This window comes from Oreochromis niloticus, linkage group LG3, assembly GCF_001858045.2.
Source record: "Oreochromis niloticus isolate F11D_XX linkage group LG3, O_niloticus_UMD_NMBU, whole genome shotgun sequence".
Lineage (NCBI taxonomy): Eukaryota > Metazoa > Chordata > Actinopteri > Cichliformes > Cichlidae > Oreochromis > Oreochromis niloticus.
The window spans coordinates 4,677,050-4,686,538 of record NC_031967.2 but is presented as its reverse complement, the minus strand read 5'-3'; positions in this window follow the sequence as shown (position 1 = coordinate 4,686,538).

Below are 9,489 nucleotides of genomic sequence, written 5' to 3'. Positions count from 1 at the left end.
GTTGAGGCAACTGTACATTGTAGCTATACCCTTCTTCTTGCTGGGTTAAGAACATGGATTTTATTAGTTTTTTTTAATATGCAGTATGGAATGTTTATTCCCTTGAAAGTCAAAGTCAAATTTATTTCTACGGCACATTTAAAAATAACAGCTGTTGACCAAAGTGCTGTACATCTAAAAGAATTAACATGCCCTTTTCTACTCTAGTTGAGCACTTAAAAGACTTTACACAACTTACCTCATTCACACTCATTCATTGCCAAAGTGTGTTCTAGCTAATATTCACATTCTAATTAACATATCGGAGAGAAATGTGAAGTTTGGGCATGCAGACTGAAACAGGTCATCCACTTTTTCCAAATAGTAGATGACCTGCTCTCCCCTCTGAACTACAACATCATCTTTTGGGTGAGAGATAAAGCACTCTATGAATGTTTCTTAATCACTGTAAGTGCTTTAAATTTAGAAAAGACTAATTAAATAATCATAAGCTTCAAAAGTTCTGAAAATTTGACATCTGCTTGCAAACTATCAGGAGTGCTTAAAAAATTAACATATGAATGTTCTACACAAAAGGAGTTCATTCTGATTTTTTCAACCCCAATTTTGGACTTTGACTTTCATCTATATTAATATGTGATCACAATTCATTTATACTTTTTTATTCTTTTACTGCAAATCTAGCTGTCATAACATCTTTGTACCAACAGGTGGCAGTGTGACATATAACCTGAAGATAGCACTCAGAGGCCCAACTCAACTCTTGGTAAGTGGTAAATGGACTGGTTCTTATATAGCGCTTTTCTACTCTGAGCACTCAAAGGGCTTATTACAACTTGTTCATTCATCCTCACACCCATTCACACAAGCACCTTTCTAGGCTTTTAGTGCTACCTAACTAACATTCATACACATTCACACTCTGATGAATGCATTGGAGAGCAACCTGGGGTTAGTATCTTGCTCTTCTGGGAAGGCTTTCTGGAAGGATTAGCAGTGTGTTTATGGAAATTTTCAACCATTGTTAAAAAGTGCATTGTGAAGTTTTGAGGTCAGACACTGACTTTGGACAAGAAAGCCTGACTCAAGGTCTCTGCTGTAATTTATCCCAAAGGTATTCTTTTGGCTTAAGGTCAGGACTCTGTGCAGGCCAGTCCAGTTCTTCCACACCAAACTTGCTCATACATGTCTTTCTAGATCTTGCTTTGTGCACTATTGCACAGTCATGTTGGAACAGGAAGGGGCCCAAACTGTTCCCAAAAAAATGGGAGCATGAAATTGTCCAAAATGTCTGGTAATGATGAATTATTCACACAGGATGTGGCATGCGTTGTGATGGTCACTAGGTAGGGCAAATGACCAAAAATGTACATTCTGCTGGCTGCTACAATCTGCTTGTACATCATTTGTTTTGCAGCCACTCTGTGTATAGATGCGGCTGCTCCTTGTCATTTCAAAATGTGTATCTCTCTGACTTTATATCCTGTACAACAGTTTGTGTTGTGTTATGTTCAAATGTTTAATAAAAACATTATTAAACATACATGTTTAATAAATGTTTAATAAAAACATGTATCACTCAAAAGTTCTAAAGAAGAAAACTTTGTAACTATCCCAATTAGTGAAGAGTGTCGTTTCTGCAGCACTATTCTTTGTTTCTAAAATCAGTTTTAATGGCTCACTGTGGGAAAAGGATCACAACTCAAAATAATTTCTATTGAGCGCTCCAGTAGATTTCCTTAGTGTACAGGCTGTGATCAGTTAATGTCCTGCTCTTTGTGGATTTCTACACCTGAAATCAGGTGTAGAAACCTGGTTGATTTGTATTCTTTACACTTATTGTTTATAATGAGTTTCTACTAGATTGCCACTGTGGACCACTGTTCTTTACTTTAAATCCATCACAGTACAGAGTGTATGCTTGATTATGGGACTTATGCAAAGGAGTGTTAAAACATTTTTTTAAATGTTTTAGTTATCCAATACTAGACTGGGACGAATAGATTTTTAAAAAAATCTATTCGTCCCAAATTATAAATCCTGATAGATTTTGATAGGAAGAAAGACTTGGATCTTTAATAGATAAAATATATTCAAGTTCAAACTTTTTGAAGAGTCGAACATTTCTGCAAGTTACAATGTGCAAAAAAAGTCTGAAAGTGGGTTAGTAGGTTGACAAAGCATTTCATGTGTATGAGTGTATGTGTGTTTCTACATATCCTCCTTAAAATTATTTGTCAAAACTTGTTAAAAAGTTAAAATTCCATTGCAATGTTCAGAGTTAAAGCAAGTCAAGAAGGTCTGTGTTGATTCGACTTGCTTGTTGTCATATTTTGTTCAATTTTAACATGTTTAAATCATGTTTTTAACTAATCATCAAATTGAACGAAAAGTTTTAGTTTTTCATGTATAGGAAATCTTAATCATGTTACAACCATCCACGCCTCATCCGTGCTATGACCTGGCCCCTAGACGGGTATTAACAGTTGTGTATTATTTACAACAATATTAATACCATCCAGCCAAATATACTCAAAAACAAGCTCACAGAGATGGAAGAAGGCTCCTCCTTTGTTTCCTGGACCACAGACTACCTGGCAAAAAGGCCATAGTTTGCCATTTGGGGAACTGTTTCTAGCACATTAATGAGCAACATGGGCTTCATATTGTTTTCCGTCTCATTCCACTGTCAATGTATTTAAATCTAGTATTTTGTGAATTAAATGTGAATAATCATCAGGTATCCTTACATGATTTTGCATTTAAATGTAATGACAGAGCAGAAGATCATTACAATTTTTTTCATATGAGATTCAATAAGTGAAAAAAAAATTATCACCTGTCGTAAAAGGCATTGCATTGTGTTGGGGGCAGCATGGATATAAACAATATCAATAGACCAAATGAATGTTCAGGCAGCTTGAGAACACTGAACTCACTGTCATGTTCAAGAAATAAGTGTATTTGTGTCCAAACGTAGCTCTGGTTAATTGCACTGATGGTACATTTTGTGCTCTAGAGACCAGACACTGATGATCATGTGCTGTTGGTTTTCTGGTTAAATGAGAAATTGCTCAATCAGAAACCCACAAACACCCACAGAGCGAGATGAAGTTATTTTAAAATATCTGAGGGCTGCTGATGTATCCTTCAGCATGTCTTTATTGCACACCATCTGTTGCTGTGCTCACAGTGCCAGGTTCATGTGCATGTGCAGTAAAGCAGCACACAGAAACATGCAGTGGACTCATATTATCATAGCTCTACTGAACGTCATGTAGATTGCTTTCCTTTTCCTCCACATCTTTTCTCATCTTTAACTTTTGGTATTTTAAATGAATCTAAAGAATGCTCTAGAGATTTGAATGCTCTGGGGATCAACATGTACCAAACTACTAACTACTGACCATTCAGTGCTATAGAAAATGATGTCACCTTTCCTGGAATATACCATGTGTAGGAGGGCCTATAGTGTTTTGAGAAAGTTTTTGTGTTCCTGGAAAGAAGTTTAAAGTAAGCTTAAAGTGTTATCTTGATGCATGCTCAATCATCCACCTAAGGAAATCCCAAAAGGTTGATTCGGTTCAACTAGACGTAGTGTTTTCAGTGGGAGAAACCTTTCATCACTCATCCAAGTGAGTTCTTCAGTCTCAGCTGACTGCAGGTTTCCCTAACCTTATAAACAGTACCTCTGCAAAGTGACTTTAACTAACACACTGAATGAACAATGGGCTGTTAGGCCAGTTTCTTCATCATTAATATGCAATTTGTTATGACCATTGATCAACAACCACTGATCAAATATCATTGATCAATCACCACTGATCAGAAACCATTGATCAATGACAATTGATTGATCAATGGCCATGATTACCATGCACAGAGAGTTGGGTAATGGCTGCAATCACAGCATTGTATGATGGCAAAAGATGTACCTTTAAGCCGCCTCCTCGATTCAGAGATGGTCTTTCCCTTTTCACGTAAATGGCCTCCTTGAATCCACGCCCAAACCAGCGTTCCTGTCATGGCTGTGTGCAGGCAGGCAGGGAGGAAGGACCCAAAATGCAGGACTCACTGAGGCAAAGTTGAACTCAAAACCAACAGCTTTATTGCGGGCTGCAGACTGAACAGAAGACTAATTATACTGAGGAAAAATAAACTAACAGGCAGGCAAAACAGGTAACAGAACACACAGCAAAATCTGAGGGTGAGCAGACATTAACGACGCAACAGAGAGCAAAGGAAAACACAGGGCTTATATAAACTGGAGAGTAATCAGGGAATGGGAAACAGGAGGGAGACACAGCTGGGAGAAATTAGACTAGTGAGACAGGAGAGAAGTAGAACTGAACACTCTGACATCAGACTGGGACTATCAAAATAAAACAGGAAACAGGAAACACATCACAAAGACACAGACTTGATACTGAGAGGCAGACTGAAAAAATATAACACATGGAACCCAGGGACGACAGAGACTAAAAGAGTTAACATCAAACTAAACTCATGACCAGAACCAAACTGAAGCCTAGAATAATAATAAGCAAAACAGCACATCTCAAGAATCAGAACATAAATCATAATCTAGAAAAACACCAAAATATGAGAAACAGTAATGCTGGTTCAAAATGACCCAGAACCGTGACAGTTCCTCCGTGTCCAGGATGTGTACATCCTCATCATTGAAAGAGTGTCCACTGGCCTGTAGGTGTAAATAGACTGCAGAGTCCTGGCTTGACGAGGCAGCTCTTCTGTGTTGTGCCATCCTCTTCACCAAAGGTTGTTTGGTTTCCCCGATGAATAAATCCTGGCAGTCCTCCTGCCACTTAACAGTGCACTATATTACTCTGTTTGTGTCCGGGGACCCGATCCTTGGGGTGGACCAGTTTTTGGCACAGCATGTTTTGGAGTTTGAAAGCCACAGAGACACGGTGTTTAGAGAAAATGTGTCTCAACTGCTCCGATGCTCTTGACACATCAGGGATCACTAAGGGTTTTTGCTAAGGCTGCTCTCTCCAAAATATGGATGAACATTTTGTGAATTCTATCATACCAGCACTAATCAGTCATTGTACATTGCTCAGAATCCTCACATTATTGGTATTTGCATTACTTTAGTGCTGGTCCTAAATCAAATAAAAGGTCAGGTGACATCACCTCTACACATGTGTCTGAACTGAAAATGATCAATAAGTGAACAAACTTGTTTGCTTTCAGATTTTGACATGTTTGCTTTCATAATATGTCACACACACTAATGTAAGGCAGTTATTAGAAATACACATTTAAGTGTTAATATTATTACAGTTTGCCTACTGGAAATGTATAAAAATAAGTACATATTTATTGAGAAAGTTCAGATTTCGGAACTGAAAAGTATGCAACTAAAGACATATTTTCCATGTTAAATTCCCTAATTTCGCTATAAAATATAACACTTTAGAAACATTTTAATACAAAGAAATGTTCCTAATCTTCCTCATCATTTTAGTGCTATCCTGACAGACAGGCGGGCAGCATCAGCAGCCAAGTTTGTGAATGTGATACTTGAGAAGGATTTTCAAATTGATGCCACAGGTGCAGCTACTAAAAATATTGTATACGTTTGAATCATGTTGACATTGATTTTAAGTTTTCTGAAAGTGTTGGGAATGCGATAATTTTTGAACAAGGTAAGGTGGATTTTGAAATTCATACCACTGGTGTGTGTACTGGGAGGATGAGGGGTAGCTCTGGTGGTTGTCAGTATTTTGTTTATTGTTATACTTTTTAAACAGGCTTATCTTAATCCTCTTTACTCAGATGGAAATAGTCCCAACAACTGCTGCTGAAAGTTGTGCCAAGAAGAATTAAAGCAAACTTCATGCAGTCATATTACCTGACTGATTTTTTGTGTGTTTTTTGTTCTCAATATATTTTGTGACATTTTTTTTTTTAAACTTTTGGGCGAGGGGGCTGTAGAAGTTGGTTTTGTTAACAGTGTCATGCTTTGAGCTGTATCTCTGGGCTAAACCACAGCTTCATTTCCTCTCAATGTAACCAAGTAGAAAGTTCTACCAGAGGCATTTTCAGCACCATTTGAAACCACAACCACCCTCCCTCTTTCACACCAATGACACCATATGTACTTATAAAAATCTGGAGATATAGATTGATCTTGGTAAATGTAACAACACCTATTATTTAGAAGCCCTTGCTTGTGTCTGAAGAGCAGCTGTTGTCTTTATCGCCATCATCATCATCATCAACAACTCCTGAGGAATATTGGATCCTAATGAAGACGACTCACATCATTTTGCTCTGCATCCTTGGAGCTGTTTTGTTGTCTGCAGTTAACTGCAACAGTAAGATTACCTTTAATGTCATCATTACAAAGAGGTTTTTTGAGTAAGTCTAATGAAACATGTTCTAATGATTTTTCCTCAGCTACAGTTGGTCCCGTAAACTGCTGTTTCAATTTGTGCCCGAGAAGAATTAAAGCAAACCTCAATCAGTCGTATTACCTGACTGATCTCCGATGCCCAAAGCCTGCTGTCATGTAAGTGAAGAAATCTGGGTTAATTTTATTAGTAACTGGACAGTTTTGGACAAGTTGTAATTTTACACATGATGACATACTATGAATGTCATACTTTTTATTTGAACTTGTATTTGTTCTCTTGCTTTTGTCTTTTAGTTTTATCCTGTAAATGTTTAAGAAAATGCACAAACTTGTTTGTTTTAATATTCTGATCAAGTTTATGTGGATGTTTGACTCATTTGCTTCCAGAACACACACCACTGGAAGAAAGTTACTTGAAATACATATTTAAGTGTTTATATTATGACAGTTTGTCTACTGCACATTTATTTAAAAAAACCAAACAAGTACATATTTACTGAGAGAATTCTGAAGCTGGCTTTTGCGAATAAGGACATATTTTTGTTAAATTACCCAATTTCATATTAAATATAACACTTTAACACTTTTTATTAAAAAAAAGACGGCGAACTGATGATGACAGCGGCATTTCCACCTCTTTGTTTCAGCTTCATTACCAAAAAGTCTCGTTCAGTATGTGTGGATCTGTCTGCCTCCTGGACCCAAAGCATCATGAAAAGCCTGGACCAGAGCACTTTTTAAACCAGCTGCCTGCTCATCCTTACACATTGTTTTTTGTTTATCAGATAATATCATATAAATCATAATAAATATAAATTTATTATATAAATCATATTTACTTGGTTTCAATAAAACATTTCAAATTTGCATTCATCACTCCATGAGGACTATTACTACTGATTTTAACTCTAGCTCTTGTGTAATTTGTCATACCTCAGCCTTTTTCTCCTACTTTCCTATTCTTAAGAATGGCTTCATGACAGCCTCACTTCCACTGAGATCATTTCTGATGATGCTTTGGCGAGCAGTAGCTAGAAGAATCGAAGGTGCAGATGCAGCACTCAGATCTTCTGTATCAAGTTTTTGCTGGGTGTTTTCCTATTTCTTAAGGACAACACTTTCAGATTCTTTTCATCTTCTGTAGACTGTTTTTTATGCTTGCCGTTTTTTCTTATGTTCTTCACTTGTCCATTTTCGTTAATTTTTTTTTCACAACACACTACTCACCATATCAAGAAATGCTAAGCTTTGACTAATAGCTCCTCAGGAATCAGTGAGCATAAAATGCATTTTTTTCTTCTCCTGTCAAACTTGTGTTACCCTTTGCATTTGTTGTAGAATTAATTAAAAGAATAAGAACAAATGTTTGTTTTATAACAGGCTTCTAATAACCCTTTCCTAATACCCTTTAATAGCCCTTTAAAGAGCTCTTCACACCTCCTTCACACCTCTCTGCAACCCCCCATAGCACCAGGGATTTCAAATGCACCTCACCCGCCCCCCCTTTCCTTTTCCTTTTCCTTCACTCTACTGCCTCCTCCCCCCACGCCAGTCATCAGGAGCCACCCACCCACACCCTACACTGCAGCCTCTCCATCACAACTGACCAGGTACGAAGTCAGCAGAGGAAGATGAAAACCAGAAAGGCCACGGATGGAATCAGCTCTAGACTTTTGAGGGACTGTGCAGATCAACTCTGTGAGGTTATCACATGTATCTTTAACCTCAGTCTCAGCCTGGAGAGGGTCCCCATTCTGTGGAAGACCTGTGTGGTGCCATTCCCAAAGACAACGCACCCCAAGGAGCCAAACCACTTCAGACCCGTTGCCCTGACTTCACACCTGATGAAGACCATGGAGAGGATCATGCTACACCATCTTCGCCCACTAGTCGGGAGAGATCTAGAGCCGCTGCAGTTTGCCTACTAGCCAAACATTGGGGTGGATGACGCTGTCACCTACCTGCTGTATTGGGCCTTCTCTCATCTGGAGAGCGCCAGGTGCACTGTGAGAGTCATGTTTTTGGATTTCTCCAGTGCCTTCAATACAATCAAACCCTCGGTGCTATGGGAGACGATGCAGCAAGTGGGAGTGGACCATCAGCTGTCCTCGTAGATTATTGACTACCTCACCAGGAGACCCCAGTATGTGAGGTTGCGGGACTGTGTGTCTGAGGTGGTAGTCTGTAGCACGGGGGCCCCACAAGGAACAGTTCTCGCCCCTTTCCTCTTCACCCTGTACACGTCGGACTTCAGTTATAACACGGACACGTGCCACCTCCAGAAGTTCTCAGACGACACCGCCGTTGTGGGTCGGGTGTCGGATGGAAACGAACTGGAATACAGGGGGGTCATCAATGACTTCGTCAGCTGGTGCGAACAGAACCATCTTCGCATCAATGCCAGCAAGACGAAGGAGCTGGTGATTGACTTCAGCAAGAAGCCATCCCTTATTACACCATCCAGGGTTTGGACATTGAAATGGTGGAGGAGTACAAATACCTGGGTGTTCACCTCAATAACAAACTGGACTGGTACACAAACACAAATGCACTCTACAAAAAGGATCTAAGTCGTCTCCACCTGATCCTTTGGGGTGGACAGGACACTCCTAAGGACATTTTACGACACTGTGGTGGCGTCTGCTATTTTCTATGCTGTGGTCCGCTGGAGTGGTGGAATGGCAGAGAGGGACAGGGGGAAACTCAACAAACTGGTCAGGAGGGTCAGCTCTGTCCTGGGCTGTCCGCTGAAGTCCATCAAGCAGGTTGGGGAGGAGAGGATGTTGTCTAAGCTAACATCCATCATGGACAACACCTCCCACCCCCTGCATGAGACTGTACGAACACTTAGCAGCTCGTTCAGCAGTAGACTTTTACATCCACAGTGTAGGATGGAGCGCTACCGCAGGTCATTCTTGCCAGCAGCTGTCAGAATCTATAATGCAGCTTAACATTCTTTTGGTCATCTTACTCACCAGCTTGTTTGTTTACTGTACATTTTATACATAGCTCTGTAGATTTCATACATAACCCTGTACATTTTATACATATCTCCATACAATTTTTTTTCAATTTTTCTATACATATTACATTGTTATCTGTATACA